Below are 22,120 nucleotides of genomic sequence, written 5' to 3'. Positions count from 1 at the left end.
CTGCCGCGCTGTGGTACATGCGCATAAGAAGTTGTCTCTCAGTCGGCATTTGGAGCTGAGACAGACAGGTATGTTGACGGAGCAAATTAGCTTCTAAAAGTTGTCCTAGTGTTTAAAACACAGCATTGTAATGATATTTCGAAGAGCTATGTGAGACAGTTGTAATGCATAAAGCACAAGTCCGTACTGTAAAGCGTTTTGACGTTACCTCAGAAGTTAGCGTTGCGTTGTTTTCAACTGTGTTCCTTTGAAGTGCCGCTGCTCGCATCAAGTTGCGCTTGGCGATGCAAGGCGTTATGGGAAATGTAGTTTTTCTCTGGGATTTGTATAAAATGAATGTAAAGTGTATTTTTACTTGTCTAATGTTGAGTATGTGTGTGTAAGTGCACACAAGGTCAATGTGCTTACTCTGTGATGAATTAGACATGTGAGACAGGGCATATTTATTTTTGTCATTTGTTCTACTTCGTTATTTTATGCATCCTTTACAGTATTCTGAGAGGAGAGAAGGATGTGAACTGATGCAGTCCCTGTCACATGGTGTATCATTACAGGTATGAATGGAAAAAAATATATAACCACTATACGATCATTTCAATTCATGCTTGATCATGTTGATCATGCTGTTCATTTTATTTATGTTCTATAGAAATTGTATAAATGTTTTGTTGTGCTCAGTCTGCATTTGGAGCTGAGAGAGACAGTATTCTGAGAGGAGAGAAGGATGTGAACTGATGCAGTCCCTGTCACATGTTGTATCATTACAGACTCATTCAGTAAAAGAGAGCCGTGGTGTCGTGGTGATTTTGTGGTGTGTTTCAAACGTGCTACAAGCATATTATTTTAAATCAATAAAATCTATTTTATCATTATTTTGAGTCACATTGTTGAAAGAATTTAGTCATCTGTGTTCAAGCAGGATAATAGGTCTCCATTCATTGCACGTCGAGCTTTCTATTTCCTTGTCGGAGATGTCTTCTTTTTTAATAACCAACCAAAAACAATCAGTCAATTAAAAACACAAACTGGAACTGGAACATGAAATCTTATATGCCTAACAGACATTGCTTCTTGTTCTTTGAGTTTACATATGGCTAAAGGGGAAAAAAAACAACCGTAAACGGGCAGCATGATTAGTGTTGCGTTCAAGGTCCCCCAAAAAAACGGGAGAAAAAAAAGGCAGAATATTCGATTTTTTTTTTTTTTTTTTTTTCACAATCGAATCCCGTGCCATCGAACGAAGCTTCGAAGCTTCGAATTTTTTGGGTCAGCCCTAAAGTGCAACACACACCGCCGCCACGGCGGCGCTGTGGCCGTCGAGTGCCGCCCCCCAACACACACTGGCAGCTGTGCGCAGCGGCACCGTCGACGTGTATTTCCCACCCCAGCCCGCTAGGTGGCTGTACCTACACTAGTCGCCAACGGTTGCCAACTGCTAGTAACGGAAGAAGAAGAGGAAAAACTTTGAGGCAACAACAACTTGGATTTCACGGGTGAGTTTCTTATCAAAGTCATCTTATTAAAATTTTGAAACAACCGGAGTTGATACTACGGCAGCCGAGACGTACTTTAAAGGCTTTTCTCGCAGCGCCGCCATGAGCGCTGGCCGCGCTGGAAATAGAGCAGTGGGCTGAAGCAGAGTGGGTTGGTTCATAGAATATAATGGAGGCGGGCGTTTTGACACGCGGTGTACGGCGGCGGTGTGTGTTGCACTTAAATCCCACATGCAAGGGGCTAGCCATAAGGTTGTTGTTTTCACCAAGTTGGCCTTGAATAGCTGATGTTGAGCTGTAGAGCTGTGTTACTTGTTATGACCTAAGGTGTATTTTAATAAACCTGCCTTTGGTTTAATTTATTCTTTCAAGCTTTATTCCTTCTCATCTTATCTGAGTTCTGTTGTATGTTTGTGCTCCATAGATTTAATTGCAAACCACAACTGTTTAGTAAGTTAAAGATGCGTTGCTGCTAACGACAGCTTGAAGTGGCGATGAGGTCTTAAGGTTATTTTGGAAGGTCTTAAAAACGTCTTAAAAAGGTATTGAAATTAACCTCAGGATTCCTGCATATACCCTGATTAAGGACAATACAAACTTTCCTGTCTGCCTGTGGTGCTGCAATTGGGTTCTTACCAAACCTGTAACATATGGTTTAAAATTGTTAATCTTTAATGTTAGCTCTGATCATATAATTCAGGATGTTGCTTCGCTGAAGTTAACTTAAGAACTCTCAATTTCACAACAGCTTGCCACTATTTACCAGGGTTTCTTATTATTTCAGAAAAGAGACACCTATGATTTTTTGACATGATTGCAATTTCATGCCTCTGTAAAGGGCCTATATGAAGGCATACAGTGGCATAGATGCTTCCACAGAAAAGCTCAGGGGAGCAGCTGTGTTTGTGCAGTAAGTTTTCTACTGTGGTGTCTTCTTCCTCTCATTGTGGTGTGCCACAATGAGCAAAAAGGGAAAAAAAGAAAATTATGGAGTCACAGATGGCTAGAAGATGTGGACAGTGTGGTTGGGCTGTTCCCTAGCAATTTTATTTCTATCACAGTACAGTCTCAGTAAAGACTGCAGTGACCACAACACGGAAGGTGGAACTGAATTAATATTAAAGAGGATCTATTATGCTTAATATGAGATTCATACTTGTTTTTATCCTTTATCTGAAAAGGCTTAGTTTAGCACCTGTCTCTTTAAGCCCCCCTCCTGAAAAAGCTTACTCTGCACAGACTGGCCAACATTTCTGGGTCTTCCTTATCTCAGCATCTCTGCATCGTCACAGAGACAGAGCGCATTTAAGTCCCGCCCCCACCAGAGGGGAAAACAATAAATTGTTTTCCATGGACTTTGTATTGCGTGAAAGTTCCTCCTTGTCACTTATGTCTGCTAGCAAACAACACAAAAATACCGAAAAGCCTCTGTGTGGTTGGATGCACTACCAACATGGGAAGAATCCATGTCTAAGATTTTACAAGCTGCTGAACTGAAAAACTGAGCTTTTAAGCAATAAGATGTGAGGCATCAACATAAAGATCTTGGAAAATTGTGAGATACTGACACATGTATGTTTACGTGCAGCTTGCATTTAGCTAATTTGATAAACTATAGAGGTTAAAGCTAACGAAACTGTTTAAGTTCTGGTCTTGATCGTTGCTAGCCCAATGAACTGCACTTGTAGAGCACTTTTCTAGTCTTCTGACTACTCAAAGAGCTTTTACACCCCATGTTACATTCACCCATTCACACACACACACACACACACACACTGGTGGCCAAGTCTACCATACATGACATCACCTGCTACTCAGTAACCATTCACGTGCATTCACACACCAATGGAACAGCCACCTGGAGCAATTTCCTATTGGTGGATGACCCACTCTACCTCTGAGCCACAGCTGCCCCAAGCTTAAATGATGATCTTACATGGTGATTCGATAAAATAATTGCAAATATCATAGTGTGTCACTATTAGCCATTCAGTGGGATAATTTCTCCAAGATTAGCGAGGCAAGGAGAAGAGGACACTAATAGACCAATGATACTGTCCATGTAACTTGCTCTGGTGAACATAAAGTGCTACAATAAACCTTTGACCGACTTTTAGCTAATTACAGGCATTTTGTTAGCGTTTCAGCCCTTACTTGCATATTGTGGTACCGATAGTTTTCCCTTCCGGTGGATGGGGTTTTCAGAGTATTACACATCGTTTCTCTATTGCAGTATTACAGAATAACTGTAATAGAGAATCACTGCACTTTTTACCCTGGAAAATCACCAACTAAAGCTTCTAAACACAACCACATATGACGCAAAATCAGGGAAAAATCAACATCAGTAACCAAAACAGTACATTTCCCTGATGTTAGCATTTAGCTGCATGTTCATTAGCAGTGTACTTGCTCTAGCAATGAATAGTGGCACCTTCTGCTGTGAAAAATCAGCAATCAAAGCTGCAACACACTATCGGACATGTTTCAGCAGGAATTTGATTCAAAATTGGAGAGAATGTTTGTGTTTCCCCTGACAGGACATGACATGTAGCTTCATTTAGCAGCGTAAGCCAAGTAGCTTAAACACTTAAAGTAGCGTGCTTGGAGCAGATGAACGTACTAAAGAAATCCAGCAAGCTATGTTGTCATACTATAGCAAGTAATTTGACATTTACCACATTATTTAACATTGCCACATTTTATATGAACATCCTTCATTGTAACTCTCTATATAAGACACAAAATAAAAGCGCATTAAGGCCTCTTTAAAACAAGCTTGGTCTGGTTCACAGCTGATATCTTGATGGCTGCCACATTTGAAATATGGTCATAGAACTTCTCAAACTGCAATACAACTGTGCGACATCTCTGACTTGTCAGAAATTCAGTTGTCCAACGTTCAGATCCTTGATCGTTCATGAACTTAATCAGGCATAGTGACCCCCCTCTAACCGAACTTTGGATGACAACCGATCTCGGATGAATGACAGGTTGTGTAAGTCTGAACAGACTTTTAAAAAATCAGTGAAGAGGCCTTTTATAAGAGTTAATAAAAGAGGAGTGTTTATGAAACAGCACAAGGTCCCTCTGCATCGTCCCTTGAGACTGTTAGATGAGGAGTAATCTGAGGAAAAAGTCCAATTAAGCAAGGCAATGATGGCAAATGGTTTTAGTTAAGTCTGATAAACTTTAATTGCGTCTTTGATTTCTGTGGTTTAGAGCCAGGGAGGGAATAAGGAGACCAATTTGCTTTCACCAGATCGAGACAGTTTAATTATAAAATGAAGCCTAACAAGAGAATGGCATGAAAGAAGCTGTTATCTTACATACAGAGTGGTGCTTGTGTTGCAGGCACTACCAGATGAGTTACTTGACTAACCTCATATCACTTTTATTCATCACCGAGAGAGAACTTTATTTTTGTCGTTGAATGTTGTGCAGCAGTTTGTGTGCTCTGGTGATTAAATATTCCTGCTGAAGCCACCTTTGTTGCCTCCAGTGGGATTCTGGTTGGGGCATCCAAGAGGCAAATCTATGGTCCTGAGAGATGCCAGCTAGACAGGCTGGATTTGCCCTGGGTCATCCCTGCCACCTGCAGCACTTGAGGTCTGTTCCAAAAAGGTCTATATGTCTTCTGCTGTCCCATAGGTGGGGGGATGAGACAGACTGCATCCAGGCACGCCAAGACAGTGGCCTGAGGGCTGGACACACTGCCAAGGCTCAGAAGACCCTCTGCTGACTCACATTTTAAACACACAGTAAGAAATCAAGCAGAGTTGTTCATTTTGTAAGGAACAAGCATAAATTTAGAAAGAGGAGAGGAAAGAAAACTCCAACATAGTCAGTGCTTATAGGATAAAGAGATTTTAATTGTTCTGTAAAAAGACATTCACTGTACACATGGTTGATTTACTTTTTAGCCACAGTCATGGCCTGGTTCTAGGGTTGGCAGTGGGTTGGTCCACTACTTTGAACTTGACTGTAATGCCTCAATAACTATTGGATGGATAGCCATGAAATTTCATACAGACATTTACAGTCCCCGACTTTTATCTAGCGCCAATAGCAGGTCAAAGTCTTCATGATACTGTCTCAACAACTGCTAGATGGATGGGCACAATTTTTGACTTTCATCTTCCCCAGGATCAGCTCATCCATTTTACTTCTCTGATGCTTTTTCAAACATTGGATCAGATCACCCTGATCCACATACAGACTTTTCAAGGATATCAAATCTGGATGACCAGTGCTCTACATATGACAATGTAGTAGACAATCCAGCATGGGTTACCTCAAGTGTTTTTATTTAAGGAGACAGAAAACAGCAGGAGGGATGCAATTTTTAGGATACTAATTTTGACTATGTCATTGTAATTGATATAAAGTGATAAAAGGAAGATGAAATTAAATAGTTTTTGTTTGTAATTGACAGCTATTTGGGGGATTATTTTATAAAATCAATGGCTCAATAGGTAGCCCAATATCTACTGTATCACAATGGTTAAACAAATCAATTGTACATACATTTGACAAGTTTAAAAGTTTTATAACATTTTGTTCCTGAATTCCAACTTGAATCCACCACTCTATTTGGATCAGAACAGGACTTAAAATATTCAGCGCCCTAGGGCAAGCTCCCACTGCCCCAAGTTGTCTTTTGGTGCAATTTTGGCAACCCCTCTGGATGTGACCTAGGCATCTCTCTGTGTTGCCTATGGGAAGTCCCGCTGCTGGATCAGGATAATGCAGATTTTTTGGATTGATGTATTGCAATCCTACTTAAAAATTCTGATGTGACTGTGTCAGCTCACAACCCAATCAATTTGCTGTTAAGTTTTCAGACGACGCTGTCATCCTTAGCATGTTCACAAATAACTCTGATGGTAGCATCCACACACAGGGGGTGGTTTGTCGAGTGGTGTGACGAACACCACCTGCAAATTAATGTTGGCAAAACTGAAGAGATCGTAGTGGATCCCAAGTCCATAGGAGACCACACTGCAATCTCCATACATAACCAAACAATTCAGCAAGTCGTCTCCTATAAATATCTAGGAGTACAGATCGATAGGGATATGAGCTGGCACTCACATGTGCAAAATGTCTGTGCAAAGATACATCAGCGCCTGCACTTCCTATGGAGATTAAGACTGTTTGGGGTCAACAGAAACATAATGATGGTTTTTTACAATGCTAGTATTCTGTCTGTATTAAGATATGGTGTGTCCAGCTGGTTTGGAAACCTGACTGTGAAACTTAAACCCAAATTGCTAGGTTGATTAATATGGCAGGGAAGATAATGGGTGCGTCCACACCCCTGATCACCCCTCAAGCCATTTTTGAACAATCAGTGATAAGACAAGCTCGTAAAATTGTATCTGATCATGACCATGTACTGAATCCTGAATATAAGTTATTGCATTTGGGTAGAAGGTACAGAGTACCACGCTGCAGGTATAACAAGTACAAGAACTCGTTTATTCCAGTGTCAATCAAGTTGATTAATGAGGAGTGTGTCTGACGTATATATAGTATTTAATTTGATGCACCGAGGCTAACTGAGTGACTATGTGTTGTAATGTGTTTATTTTTATTTTGGTAATTATATGTTGATTGTATGTATGTGTATGCTGACCTGTAGCTCCAAGACAAATTTCTCTAAGGAGACCAATAAACTGAACTGAACTGAACTGAACTGAACTGAACTGATCAACACATAGTGAAGGTTTGATCCAGATCACAACCGAGACTGGATTACAACATGTAATCCAATTCCGGATTTTTTTTTTTTTCTTTTGAACAACCCATTCTTAACATTCGATCCAATCTGAAATTTAATCAGATTATTTCTGAAAAACTGGGCCCAGGAGTAACAGCTACTGAATTTGATGATCTCTTGGCCAACATGAGGTTCACACTTGTGGTTTCAAGTAAAATGTCTCAACAACTATTGGACGGATTCCCAAATAAATTTGGTGAAAGCAATTATAATCCCCTTAGGATGAATTAAAACACCTTCACGGATCCCTGTTTTTTTTGTTTTTTTGGCACTATCACCTGGTCAAAATCTTCATTTATCCAGGACTTTGATTCTAGCTATACTTTGTGTTCAGTGCTAATGCTAACAAACATATCAAGAAAGTACCTTATTGTCAGAGATACTGAAATACTTTGTCGAGATAGAAAGAACTTTGACTGGCTGCTTATATAACTCCTTCAAAGACAGCTCACTATCATGCTGCATCAATGAACGTACCCACAGTAATTGAAAAAGCAGTCTTCTCCTGTTCAGTAATGAGACAAGGCGAGTTAGAGGTGGATTTCATTTTGCCACCTTAAGTAGAAGTGATTGTGTGCACTATGCACCCCTTGCTGTATACTGCAAACCACTGTGGGGAATATAATTAAAGCATGTGACAGCTTGATCGCGTACAATACATCTGTCTAGTTTTGCGTTGGTGCGACCAGTGGGTGAAATCTGACAGCAAACTATAAATCAAAAGCTACACCACAGGTATCTACAAGCAGCTGCTCGCTGTTTATGCCTTGCATCGAGGATAAATGCGAGCTTTAGTCTTGTTATTTACCAGCAAGAGGAACAGCTGGCTTCCATAGGTTTAAAGGTGGTGCTTTTAAAATGGGAAATAATCTAATGGGAGAAGTCAACAATGTACATTTCTCCGGCCAGCATCTGTGTTTGCAGTCAGATTTCCCCAGGGGTGAAAACACTGAATAAATGACCATTGTGGAGATATATCTTCCTCTCAGTCACTTTTGTTTCTTTCACTCTCCCTCTCTGTTATTTCTTTAAAAGAAGGCAAATGCAAAACTAAACCTATTCAAAGACCATAATTGCTCTCGGGCATTTAGGACTTCTTAAGAAAAGCTATTAGGGGTTGATAATGTACTATGCCGTAAACCAAACCAACCAAGACATCTGCCTAATTGGCTCTATTACTGATTAGAGAGCAACCTGCTTATCACTGATGCTTATTTGGCTAAATCAATTGCCATCTCCCACACAGCCTTCTCTCTCTTTCTCTGGGCTTTTGTTTTCTTTCATCTCTTCCACCAACTAAATAATATGATGCCACACAAAAATCAAAGCTTTATGTTGCCTTCAGGTGTAACAGAAATGTAATCTTTTGTTCTTCTCTTGCAACAGCCAACACGCGTTGAAGCACTCCTGTTACCCGCAGTCACATCACTTTCAGGAGCACAAATATTTCAGTGTTGCTGCTGTGTGATTATTGTATTCAACCTGTAAATGGACACGCTGCAATACAAAAGAATGGAAGGCCTCTCTCCAGTCAACCATTTAACACACTGAGTAGCAGACTGAGTCGCTCCAAGGACTATTTTCAACCGAAACTGCTCTTCTTTGAGAGAAACAGGGATAAATTGAACTTTGAAGTTGTGAAAAACATCACTTCACAAACTTTCCAATTCTTCTCAGCATTGCATTTCTCTCTACCTGGTAAAAATTCTCTTTGAAGGTTCTCATGGTGAGAAGTGGACATAGGCAGACATTTGATTGGAATAGAATGATATAGATAGGAGTCAGGGTGTGTCTACACAGCGGTACTGGAGGTGTAAATTCACAGTGTGTGTGTGTGTGTGTGTATCCATTGCAGCCTCTCTGAACTGGCCACACCATCAATCACATCTACTGCGGTCAACAGACTGATAGAAAGAAAATGAAAACACGTGCACAACATGTACTCGAGTGTTTTAGATTTATATTCCATTTTGTCCTCCACCCTGCCTCCAACTTATCTCGCTTCAAGACAGTCGCAAGCTTCAGCAGTGGAGTGGCTGCATTGGAGGAGATAGTTGATTCAAATATCTTATATATTCCATTTCACCTCACTTCTGTTTGCAATCTGCTTGTCTCATTGTTTTTTCTTTATAGACAAAGGCGCACTTACTACACAGTAGGCGTGAAATGCTAAGCTACTACAGTATCTGCATGTTTCTATGTCAGGGCTTGGCGAAATAAAGAAAATCAAACGTCATTGCATTTTTGACTAAATATCTCAATATCAATATTGTAACAATTTGTTGGGTTGACTATTAGTGCCAAATATTTACACAATGATGAACCCATCCCTAAACCCATCCATGGCAATACTTGACACTTAGAACTACTGACAAAGTATAAAGAGAGAAAAAGTCCAAGTAGGGTGGGAGAGTAGGCAGGTGGATGGTTCAGACAAACCTGGACTTAAAACCAGGAAGTTTGTGTTGTGTGTGCGAAACCAAAAGTCAATTTTGTTTTAATGTAATGCAATTTACGTTCGGTCGTTGCGCACTGACGTCACTCCCCTGACATATTTATGCTACAATACATATTTGAAACCAAAATATGATCTTCTTCTAGACCTGATCAAGTAGTTTTGATGCCTAAACCTAACCGCGACCATTTCACACAGGCTGTGCTCATGCACCGTTCATACTAGGGGTGTAATGGTACAGGTAGCCCACGCTATGGTCCGTAGCGCGGTTTTTGGGCCACGGTTTCGGTTCGGTTTCGGTACATGTTTTGTGCGTAAAGAGAACTTTTTTTCCCCCCAAAATTATCTCTTTATTTTGCTTGTCAGCAAAAACTGCCTTTCACAGTAAACAAACGTGTAACTTTTCTCGTTGGTGTTACCTTCTCGAGTCCTCGACTGTCAGAAAGCGTTACATCAGGGTGCTTACGCTGAGATGCTTGCTCATATTGCTTGTATTTCCTTTTACGTATGGGACATGTTTCAAGCAACGTTTGCAGACAGCAAAATATTTGTTAACTGTTTTCACTCCCTCGTCATTGTATTCAACAGCGAAACCGAAATGATCTTCATCTTCTTCTTCTTCTGTCTCTCAACTCCTCCGCTTGCGCTTGCCATGGCTCTCTATGTTTGTTTTTTCCGCTTCTTTTCTGTGTGAAGCGAGGGTCACTTTCCTCAGATTGAGTTAGTCCAGTGTGAGGGGGTGAGTGGGCGGAGCCACCTCAGTGATTGGACATTAACTCGCAGGTAGGGCTTTTGTGCAGCAGGCTGGACCGAACAGTTCAATATTTTACCGAGAACCGCTGCATCCCTAGTTCATACGTATACCTAATCATGAACATGGATTTCTCGTGTAACCCAGGTAATCGGGAAGGGTGAGATCATGACCAATGCATTGACAGGAGTAAAAAACGAAGTAGTCCGGCATGTCGGGGTTGGTAGTCACCTGTTGGCATTTAGGGACTTTCCCTAAAGTGGTTCCCCTCCTTCACAAAAACAATCTGCCTCTGTCTCAATCGACACTGTGTCCTCTCCCTCTGCATCCATCTGTTGTGGCATACCACAGGGCACCTTTTTTTTTGTGCTCTATAAATAAATCTGACTTGACTTGGCCTATTTTCACATCCAGCAGACATGGAGCAACATTAGCATTCATTTGCTGAGTGTCCACCATTCACACTCCTTTTAGCCCTCCTTTAATCTTCTCTAACGCCTGAGGGAAATATATGTCCCTTTAGCCCCTAAATGCACCACTGTGCTCACCAGCATGTCTCAAACTGTATCTGTCTGCTGTTCGCTGCCAAGCAGGTAATGTACAGTGAGTTTGTCAGAGCTTTGTCACTAAAACAGCTGCCTGCTGGTGCTAAAAACAATGCTTAAGACCAGTAAGACTGAACTGAAGGAGTACGTTTGCCAGCTGGAATACCGAAACAATTATCTATGAGACACTGTAAAGTTTTGTCGAGCTGAGGGGAACTGCAGAGTTGGCTGATAATTCTCTGTCTGTTCATCACTATGAGTGACCCGCCTCACATTCAAGCAGTCATGGGAGTAATTGCTAATTTGAAAATACTGATTATAGCCTCTTTAAAACTGGAGGTTGCATATATAATAGGAAGAGGCTCAGATGAAAATAATGTTGGTCTGAAGTCTCTAAGAAATGCACTTGTGAGACCATCCCTAGCTTCAAAACTCCATTAGTTTCCTGTCAGTTTTTTTACTGTCTACTCGCCAAGGTGCCATTCTGACTGAATCATGAGGTGAAAATAATAGCTCTTCATGTGTCAGTCTTCTTTCGGCCCTGCAAAACAATCTGGTGGGGAATGGTAAAGGATGAACCTTTGTGAATATCATCTACATCTTTGTGTTTCAAGCATTTATCCCATTTGTTGAAGCAGTTCCCGTTCACTCTTTGCAGATTACAGCCACCTATGTTACTGATCCAAGATTTGAAGTTATAAGGAGCAAATTTTTCCAATGATTCCCAAACAGCAACCAAAGGTGGCCCACTCCACCACCACTGTGGCCGTTATTTAAAGCTTATGGCTCCTGTGGAGCAGTCTGAAAAATAACGACAGGCCTAATTTCATGTTCTTTGGTTTCCCAGCATCATTTTACATGCCAAACAATTTTGAGAGCAGATGTGGGTTTGGCACTACAATAATGAATAAAGTGGGGACGCCAAAAGGCTGTGTGCTGATCCAACCACAAGGGCAAAACCAGAGCAATGCTCTGACATTGGAACTGGGAACAGCAGGGCAGCCATTGTGTCAGCTGCATCAGCTGCAGCCCATTGATAGATGCTGCTTAATGATCTTGAAAAGAAATGGTTATAATTTCCTCTGCCACTCATAATACCCTCAGTGTTAGTCCAATAGCCATTTACATTTAGTAAGACATGCCACGACAGAAATAGCACAGAGCAACAAAGTGAGTGAAATGTGCTGGCAAAAGACGACACGAGGTGCTGCATCAAGTTCTCTGAACCCAGATAGAAGCCAAGCAGCTACAATAAAAATAGCTTTGACTTGATCTCCGGAGAAGCAGAACATGTCCAGTGCTGCAGCAGACGTGATCCTTTCTCTCCACAGAGACTTACTCAGCCTGACAGCTTCACGAAAACGGTTTTGCACTCATTCTGCAAACTTGCAGATGAATTGATTGCTGAGTGGTAATATTACTTAAACTGCACGACTGTATTTGTCAGAATTGCTCAACTAGAAAGTCCTGGCGTAAAATGGGAGACCAGCAGCTTTGACCATATGTTACGGCAGCCTCGTAGCAAATCCAGAGTGTGAAGGGAAACAAGGCTGGAGCTAATGTGTCTGGACATTTCCCTCTCACCCCTCCATCTGCTCCACCGCTGATGAAGAGGCTTCCAGAAAGCTCCCAATTTTCAGTTAAACAGCACTGGAGATGACGGGAAGCACTACATCACCTGTTTCAACGCCAGCCCGAGTCCAATAGGAGATAAATGAGCAAAACTTGTAGATATATCATGGAAAGAGAAGTATTACAAATCCACCCAGAGGAGATATATATATATATATATATATATATATATATATATATATATATAGTGCATAAAGAACCTCCTTCTTATCAAACACACACACACTTAGGATATTTTTAAAAGAGTTAAACACAGTCAGAGGCTCCAGACAGTTAATTGCCTGTGCCTGAAATCTCCCATCCTGTGGCTCTAGCAGCTGCCTGCTCTGTGTTTGCCCACACTCTAAATCAACATGATCTATATAGCAAACACCATCAGCGGTTACAGAACAACACCTCAGCCTTACAGCAGCAAAACTGTAATATGGGCTATAATTTATCTTATATTCAGTGCTCATAACGTGGCAGCATGACAACACAGTAAAAAGCACCCCAACACACTGATATAAAAGCTTCTCACCAGTAAAAAGGATGCCTGATTGGGTGTTTTTAATGTGTTTCTGTTGGCAAAACAGCAACCCTGAACCCTGAAGTTAAAGCTACTTTATAGGCAGTTTTGCACTTTGAGGAATTCAAGTGGCAGAGGATGATAGTTTAATTTTTAATCGTTAAAAACATCATAAATTAATAATATGGTCCAGCAGTGCCATTGACAGAATTCAAAAGGATCTCAAACTACTCCCTGTGGACTGCCCTGGTTGGCTAAAATGTCTACCATGTGGAATTATGGTATTATCTAGGTTCCCCACTTTCTTCATGTGTTGATGTGAACAGATATAATTAGTTAGTCTAATAAAGCAGCCATGCTTAATAACCCTTGAAAGGAATGTTATAAGGTTTTGAGTCTGGAGAGAAATATTTGAAAATGTGTTTGCAAAGGCCCGTACCTTGCCTTTCAAAAGAGAAACTGCAATATACAGTACTTGCAACACATACTATGTCTGACCCTTCGTTGACTTTAACACTGTTCAATTCAATCGAACAACTATGTATGAATGAAAGTCAATTTAATTTGAATTTATAAAGTAGCCAACAGTAAACCCTGTTTCTTTGTTTATCAAGAGAGTAAAACTTTTCAGCAACTCAAGTTACTCCAGATGATGTCACATGGCGTATAGTTGATGTTGGTACTTTTTGATCTACAGGAGGCACTGTTCACTCAGACTACATTAAATACTTTATCCATCGAACTGCGGACACATCTCAGTTTGGGTCTTCTCATTTTTCATTTTTCCTTTTTTGTCTCTGAACTTCCAGTCCCTGTACCTAACCCTATCCACACTACCATCGACACAATCATAATGATGTTTCTGCCCTTCAGAGAGCTGCAGGCAATGTGTCTCAGCGCAGGAACTCAGAGGAACCTGACCTTTATTCATCCCCTCTTTGCACATCCTGTCTTTCTTCCAGTTCGAGTTTGGATGTATCTTTATTGATGTCGGTTGAATTTCCTTTTAAGCCACTTTCTTATATCCATAATCACCAACCATAAATAACTAATTGCTAATGCTAGCTCCCAAATTTATGACTATGTGAGTCATCCTTAATCCCATGTGAGATTTGAGGGTTGTGGTTTTCCTCCAAAATTAGGCTGCTAAATCCTCAATTAGAGTATGCCCCAAAATAGTTTCTATCAAAGCTGCAGCTTCTGGGGCTAAAAGATGAAGCCAACGCAGAAATGCCAAAAAAAAAAAAAAAAAAATGGATTGGCCACTTGAGGCTTCAAGAGTGAGTCAATCCTCAGTCTGGAACAGAAGACGGTTTTGGTCTCTATAACTAATTTCTCAATTCATGACAACTGTAACCGTACGTTCAAACCAACAGTGACCAGAGCTTCCAAAATGGCAGAAGTCTTTTAATTTTCAGTGAGAGCCTGGCAACTTGGGCAACCTGGGCAACCTGGGCAACCTGGTCGTCAGCCGCGCGTCTTGGGCGACCAAAGCGACTGGAGCGGGTCCAGAGGGGAGTTAAAAGCTCGGTTCGTGGTTCGACAACAACCAATCGGCATGCTGACGTGCTTCGATGAAGCAGGTCCCAGAGAACAAGTCATGTAACTTTGGTTCCTACAGCACACTTGTTCCAACAATGGATATTGACAAGTTTATCACTTGCGTTCGCAGCCACTCAGTCCTTTATAATGTGTTGCTGTTCTGTTACAGAGACCAAAATAAAAAGAATGAGGCTTGGGAACGCGTCGCGGAGGTAGTTGGTTGGTCTGGTGAGTTTAAAGTGTGTAATGTTAGTAATAGAGGAGAGAATTGCAGGCTAATGTTGCGATGTAGCATGCAAGTTGTTGTTCTATTTCTGTTTTCATTGACAAAACATAACTTTCTGTCGGCCAGCTATGAGCTTTTTGACTGGACAACAGCAAGCAGCAACTACGCTGCTTTCAAGCTGGCTCCTTTAAATTGACAAGCACGATTGAACGTTCGAATGATTCATGTGATGAGCGACCAGAGCGACCAAAGCTGCCACAAATATTTTTGCGAGTTGTGCTTCTTGGGCATCTGCGAGAGACTTAAAAACTGTAATTAAGGGTAGCTTTGAGTGACAGATGGGTGTCGTATGTTGCCAAGTTGCTACCACAGCAACAACTTTGGTTAGGTAACATAATCATATCCTAGATCCACATAGGTGTAGCATAGGTGTCACTACTTCAGTGTGTTTTCAGTTCAAGAACGTTATTTGTAATGTTTTGGTTGCCCAAAAAAATCTTGTTCAGCATTTGGTTGTACTGAAAGACCCTCTGAGGAGTCTGATATTCAGTTTTTCCCATACATTTTTTAATGGTTGTAAGCCTGTTTTTTGTTAGCTAAATTAGCATTAGCATTGTTACTGTCGCTCTAAATGCACAGTGCTAACCAAGCTAGCAGCTAGCATAAGTGTTATCTGAACTTTTTCATCCAAAAATTGTCACTTCAGGCTCCAAAACAATGGCGACGGCATTATATGACTCCCCTTAGTGATGGGCCCAAGTGGAGCACTTTTTAGTATTATTTGGAAAAATAAGGTAGGAAGAGAAGGACATAAAGGTTGTATAGGGGGAAGACCACTTCTTTAAATTTTAAATCAAATGACTTCCAGATTTTTGAATAGAATTTGTGGAAACCTACGTCCGTGCATAGATTTTTCTTGTGTGTAAATGAAAATAAACTTGCAAAGTGGAAATATTTACTATGAGAGGAAGGTTCACCCAAAAACATTACGATTTATCCCCCTGAACAATGAATATTTAAAGCGATTTTAATGGAAAGACAGCTGCTAAACTGACATGAGAAGCCAAAATAGAGAGGGTTACTTCTCCAGGAAGCATAAAGGTACAAATATGTGCATTCAATTTGATTCTTCACGTGTGGTAATATTAGCCTGCCGGAGGCACATGGTGAAAGGTTATTGGGTCACTAAAATTCACGAGTAATTATCTTTTTAGAATCAGCATGATTCAGAGAAAACCCCATGGCCCTCTGGTCAGTGATTATTGAGATGTGTTGTGACAAACGGACAGATGGACTAACCGACCATCCAACACCCATTACCATCCTTGTGCCAGGTGCCAGAATCTTTTTTTGACAGCTGCAACCAAACCATCTTTAACATCTCTGGATGGAGGACACACTGGCTCATTTTAAAAGACTTGATTTTCTGAGCACTTTGTGTTTTACTGCCAGTGACCAAATCTGACACACTGGCATTTCATTGCAACTGAAATAACAGTGATCAGATTCTTTCTGATTTCTTTTTTGCTTTTCCAGCCACTTAATTTGAATTACTCTGAAGAATTGGCAAATGACTAAGCAAAACTTATGCAGCTTCAAAACTGAATCAGTGAGACTTCACAGTAGGAACAGTGGCACACACAGTAGCTTATATTTATTTCAGTGTGGTTTCAAAATGTGTGTATGTGCCTCAGGTTTGCAGGCACCTACCTCTCACTCTTTCAAATTCATAAGCTGTGACCATTTCTCAGTTACCTCACCAATTTTGGCCTCAGCTAAACAAGATAACGATGTGTGGGTGAAGACTCGCTAAATGCCATGAGGGTGAGCTGCCGTGACATTTGTAAGTTCAAATGTTTGGTTTTCAAGCACCTGCCTGTTGCTGCAGGGTATAGCTGTGTTTAACAGGATGCCTCTCTCCTTCAGGGGCAACAAAGGCACTGTGGTACACTGAACTTTAACACTGGTGTGTTGGAGTGCATTCATTTCAATGTTGTTGTTTTTTAGCTTATTTTCCAGCAACTTCATGCTGCACATACTGACGCAGAAATAAAGTAGCCAGTAAACATTCTACTGTATTCTATTCTAGATAGATTAGATTAATGTTTGGTGTCTAAATCTAATCTAAAATCTAATAAAAAGCAGCACAAATCAAATTAATTAAAATTGACTTAATTTGACTTGCGAGCATTTAACGTCTGGTAACATCCAGTAACGGCTCCCAGGCATTGGCTAAATAATATATAATGGATGATGGATGATGACGTAGGAAGCAGACCAGGCTAGTTAGGTGCGGTTGTAAACTTGTTTGCTGGACATATTTACGGTTGCAGCTCACGTAGGGTGACCATATATTCAAACCCCCAAGCAGTGGATGTATAAATGCACCGCACTCTCATTTACATGCACATGTATGCCCTCATGCACGAACCATAGGCATTTTTATCAGGATAGGGGACAATTATTTCAGTGCATAGCACACCTACAGAGCACATCTTTCAACACCATGTTTGTGGCTGGGTGTAGCATAGCTGTCTGCCATGTCATGTGACACAGATAAAGGGATCGCTTCAGAAAAAGGGTATGATACCACTGTATGATAAGTAGACCTTACTGTTTATCTGGCAGCAGTTGTGTCGGCATTGTTTTTCTGTTTTAATCACAGCAGGCTTCCTGGAGCGCTTCAGCTTTCTCTTCAGCGTGACAGCTAACAGTGACAGCTTCTGTCAGCGTCACAGCGACAACCTTGAACATGACACACTGATTGATTGACACACACAACACACAAATCAGTGTCAAATTTAGACGTGTGCCGCATTTATATTTCTGAATTCGTTTATGTAATGATGAATGGGACAGAACATGATAAACGCCTTATTATTGTCACTACAACATAGACATCTGGTCACCCTGAGCTTATGTTATGGCTGATAAAAACAAAGAGTAATTAATTCTTTACAGTTTTGCTCTTGTGTTTTCTGGTTTTGGGAGATCCACAGAGAGCTGTAGCAAACAGTAAATTGAGTCCATCAACAGGTCAGTTGCACACAAAGTAAATTGTGTTTCGCCTCCCTCTGATTTTCAATTTTTACAAGACAATTTGACCACCCTGCCTGGGGATTTGAGCTAATGACTGTTCAGTCACAGTCCACTTTTCAGTCATCACTAAAAGTGGAATTGAGAACACTTCCTTTGCCTCAGTGTCTCCTCTATTACTTGCCTGTGGTGTAGACCAGATTGTCTAACATAACAAAGAGGAAATGCAGGTGTCTAGAGAAGGTAAAATGTACAACATAATTAATCAGTGTTCGTAAGAAATTTTCTCCTAGAGGTAATTAAGAATAGAGGTGGTATCTCCGCGAAGGGGCTGCACTCTGGGAACTGCACTGAGCATAAAACAAATGAAAATTGTACTACAGAGAGAAAAACTCGACGCTAATTAAATGCCAAAGAGGCTTGCTGGAGAAACAGCTAGTTCAATTATGCTGTGATGGCAGGAGAGGAGTCACGAGTGGAGGACTAAGTGATGCACATTACACTCAGACACATGCATATTGCTGTGGAAAGGCAGAGAAGGTTATGTGTCGTGGTCAAGAGGGAGGCTGAATGTGAGGATGATCGAAAGGGACGGGCTGTGGGGGGGCAGAGGTGGGATGGGTTAAGGTGAGTGATGGATCTGAAGCCCCTAATGACCCATGTGAATTAAAGCACAGGTATATCTGCTAAGCATTTCATTTCCCAGGAGGCACATCAGAGCCATCAGATAAGTGTTGACGAGCAAATGGGAAGAGTCCAGGATCGATTGGCCTTTGTCCGCCCACGAGACAGCCCTGCAACTGCTGTTTGCCTGAACTTCTGGCTCACCTTGATTAATCCCACAGATGGACAGTGCAGAGGACATGTGATGTGTTAAGACACTCTGTCTGTGTCATGATGTACACAGTAGCTAATGCACAGACTCGCCCACAGAGGCTCTTTCCAGTTGGTTGTGCAAATGTGCAGGTGAAAGAGACTGTAAGTCTTTTCCATGTAATTATAACACTTTGTATTTTTATTGATCTTTTCTTGTTCATTTAAATCAGTTGTTTTGTGTGTTAAATGACCCCAAGAGAAACATGTTGAACAGGCAACAGCGAATAATGACTTTAAATTGACGTAAGTATAATTTTATTGGTGTTACTGAAGATCGAAGTTCTTTAAAGGTCCCGTGTGTAGGATGTGTGCATGTTTTCTTTGGTGTAAAAATAAGAACAGTTGTGTTTTCAGTATCTTAGAATGAGTTGCTTCTGTCTACACAGGGAGTGGGTCCTTGTCTGTAGATCGCCATGGTGCACCGCCATGTTACTACAGTAGCCCAGAATCAACAAACTAAACAGTGGCTCTAGATAGGGACGTTTGCATTTTTATGTTTGCATGTCGGCCTCCGTAGTTAGAAGCCCTTCCATGATGAGCAGCATAAGAAAGCATAAAAGAAATTTTAACCTCAGTGTTTATACTGGCCCATTTGTTTCAGAGAGGAAGAGACCTCTGCAGACAATACGGCTCCCGAACATCTGGATCTTAAGTTACCAGAGAAAAAACTTTGTGCACACATACCAGGTGCAACGTGCCAAACAGCGAGGGAGAAACACTGATTTGAAATGTGAATTGTTTGCAATGTTTTTACTGGATTAAGTCCCCTGGTCTGTTTGTTGTGGAGAGCATAGATATATATAATCATAGATGACTCATTCCTGTGGCTACTGTGCGTCAATGTCGCCGCCATCTTGGGGAGGTCACTGCCGGCTGCCTAGTACTGTTGTGTATGGAGCTAAGTCTTCAGCAAACTCGGCGTGCTCACTCAAAAGTCTCAAAGTGTAATTGGGTGCTGGTCCAAAAAATTACAGCAAAGCAAAAAAACCCGACAGCACTCTCTAATAAGTATAATACTTTATAATATTGTGAATTGCACAGCAGCAGTCGAACGGACGTGTTTCAGCTCATAGCCATCCTCAGCGTTAGGAAATGACCACTTTAGAATGAAAATACAGACAGTACTTACTCACTCTCATGACGACAAGAAGTCCAGTGTAGTTTTTTAATACACAAAACTCGTTTGGGGTATCAGAGGATAACAGCTAGGAGTGCTGTGTTTTCATGGCAACTCGCGTGAGACTAGCTGATGGCTAGTGGTGGTGCTAGTTCTCGAGTTGCCATGTAAACACAGCACGGCTGCAGGCTAACTGACCACGGTGAGAAATGATGCTATAAAAGTGAAGTAAATTATGTCTTTTCAAGTCAATTTTGGATGCCGCAGCTTCAGGGTACTTGGATTACGACAGACGAGCCGTTCTGACGTATTTGAAATGCATTAGCAGAGTTTTATTACATTTTCAAAATGTGGGTTCCGTGAATTTCAAGTGTAGCTGTTATTCCGGCTAGCTGTTATCCTCTGATACCCCGAAGGAGTTTTGTGGATTAAAAAACTACACTGGACTTCTTGTCGTGAGTAAGTACTGTCTGTATTTTCATTCTAAAGTGGTCATTTCCTAACACTGAGGACGGCTATGAGCTGAAACACGTCCGTTCGACTGCTGCTGTGCAATCCACTATATTAAAAAGTATTATACCTCTTAGAGAGTGCTGTCAGGTTTTTCTGCTTTGCTATAATTTTTTGGACTGGCACCCAATTACACTTTGAGACTTTTGAGTGAGCACGCCGAGTTTGCTGAAGACTTAGCTCCATACACAACAGTACTAGGCAGCCGGCAGTGACCTCCCCAAGATGGCGGCGACATTGACGCATCGCTGATATGGGCTGAAGCCGTCAACGAGGTATCTATTGTACAGACGTTGCGCTAGACTTTTTCGTCGCCGGTCATTTTGACCGACAGGGTCATAAAAATCCGGTCATAATCTATTTTTACTGGTCATTTTAATTTTCATTTTTAAATGAAAATAAAGATATTCAAAGACATTTAGTTTTCATTTGCTCGTTTTTAATAAATCCAACAAGCAAGTTATAAAGTGTACATTAATAAGGACATGAACAAAAAGATGAACAGACATCCACACACCCGTGCCATTAGGCTTCGCCCTGGACACACTGGACAGCAATAACGCAGCACTAACACGTCTGGTGTGTCCAGGGTGTTATGTAGTTATGCCTGTAGGCTCGGTGACACAAAATTAAAATTGTAATGAAGTGATTAGGGTATTGAAAAATGTGTTTGGTTATGCACTGTTGTGTTTTTTTAAATTATAAACACGATATTTTCTCCTCACGTTCCACAGTGCGTGCCAGAACTATTACCAGAACCCCCTCCTTTCACCACATCAACCCTGTCCTCCAGCAGCTTCCTCCACATCGCCACCCCCTCTCGCTCCCTCAGGTCGTCCTCCTCCCTCCACCTCTCTGTGCCCCCCGCCCGGCTCAGCACCATGGGGAGCAGAGCTTCAGTCGCTCTGCTCCCAAACTCTGGAACTCTCTCCCCCCGGACCTCAGAAACATGGACTCTCTACCTCATTTCAAGTCACAACTCAAAACCCTTCTGTTCCAAATTGCATATTCCCTTTAATTGCCCACATCCATTTTTACTTTGTGTCACTCTTGTCTGTTGTTTTTATTTATTTTAATTGTGATTCTAATTGTGTTTTTAATGCTCTGCAAGTGTCCTTGAGTGTTGAGAAAGGCGCTTTTTAAATAAAATGTATTATTATTATTATTATTATTGTTCAGATTTTCCGGTCATTGTTGTAAAAAAACGGTCATTGACCGAGAATATCCGGTTAACGTGACCCCTGCTACTGTATATGATATCTATGGTGGAGAGGACCTCTGCGGAGTGGACCTCCTGGTTGCAATCTGCAATCCTTAATGTTAGAGGCCATTAAATCTCCTTAAATCTTACACACTACTCCTTCAAATTTGCTTAATTTCAAGCTTATTTCAAGGAAATCATGGCAACCTATGGATTTGCTCACAGGGGCAAAGTAGATCTGTACATATTTTTCATGTCAAATTTAACCTCTTTTAACTTTTAACTATGATATGCACATGAGCACCATTGACCAGCAATAGCAGCCTTAACTTTGCTGAACTTAAAATGAACAGAGAGCTGGAGAGTCTGAAATGGAGGGCGCAATCCAGTTTATTTAACCTTCCTCTGTTGGATTAGAAACTGCTCCACAAAAGAAAAACGGTTTC

At 41.1% G+C, this 22,120-nt stretch overlaps 1 long non-coding RNA gene across 2 annotated transcripts; it reads left to right on the top strand.

Annotated features, from left to right (window-relative positions):
- The first annotated feature begins 487 nt into the window (after window positions 1–487).
- LOC144467307 (uncharacterized) lies at window positions 488–21,601 on the top strand. Of its 2 annotated transcripts, none has more exons than XR_013493575.1 (3): window positions 488–554; window positions 5,145–5,254; window positions 21,208–21,601. It is a non-coding gene; the product is annotated as an uncharacterized LOC144467307 (long non-coding RNA). The 2 variants fall into 2 exon arrangements; XR_013493574.1 differs by having other exon boundaries at window positions 4,996–5,254.
- The last annotated feature ends 519 nt before the right edge of the window (window positions 21,602–22,120 follow it).

The sequence above is a fragment of the Epinephelus lanceolatus genome, chromosome 16 (assembly GCF_041903045.1).
Source record: "Epinephelus lanceolatus isolate andai-2023 chromosome 16, ASM4190304v1, whole genome shotgun sequence".
Taxonomy (NCBI): domain Eukaryota; kingdom Metazoa; phylum Chordata; class Actinopteri; order Perciformes; family Serranidae; genus Epinephelus; species Epinephelus lanceolatus.
The sequence above is the reverse complement of the archived record's forward strand: the minus strand, read 5'-3'. Positions and strand labels throughout refer to the sequence as shown.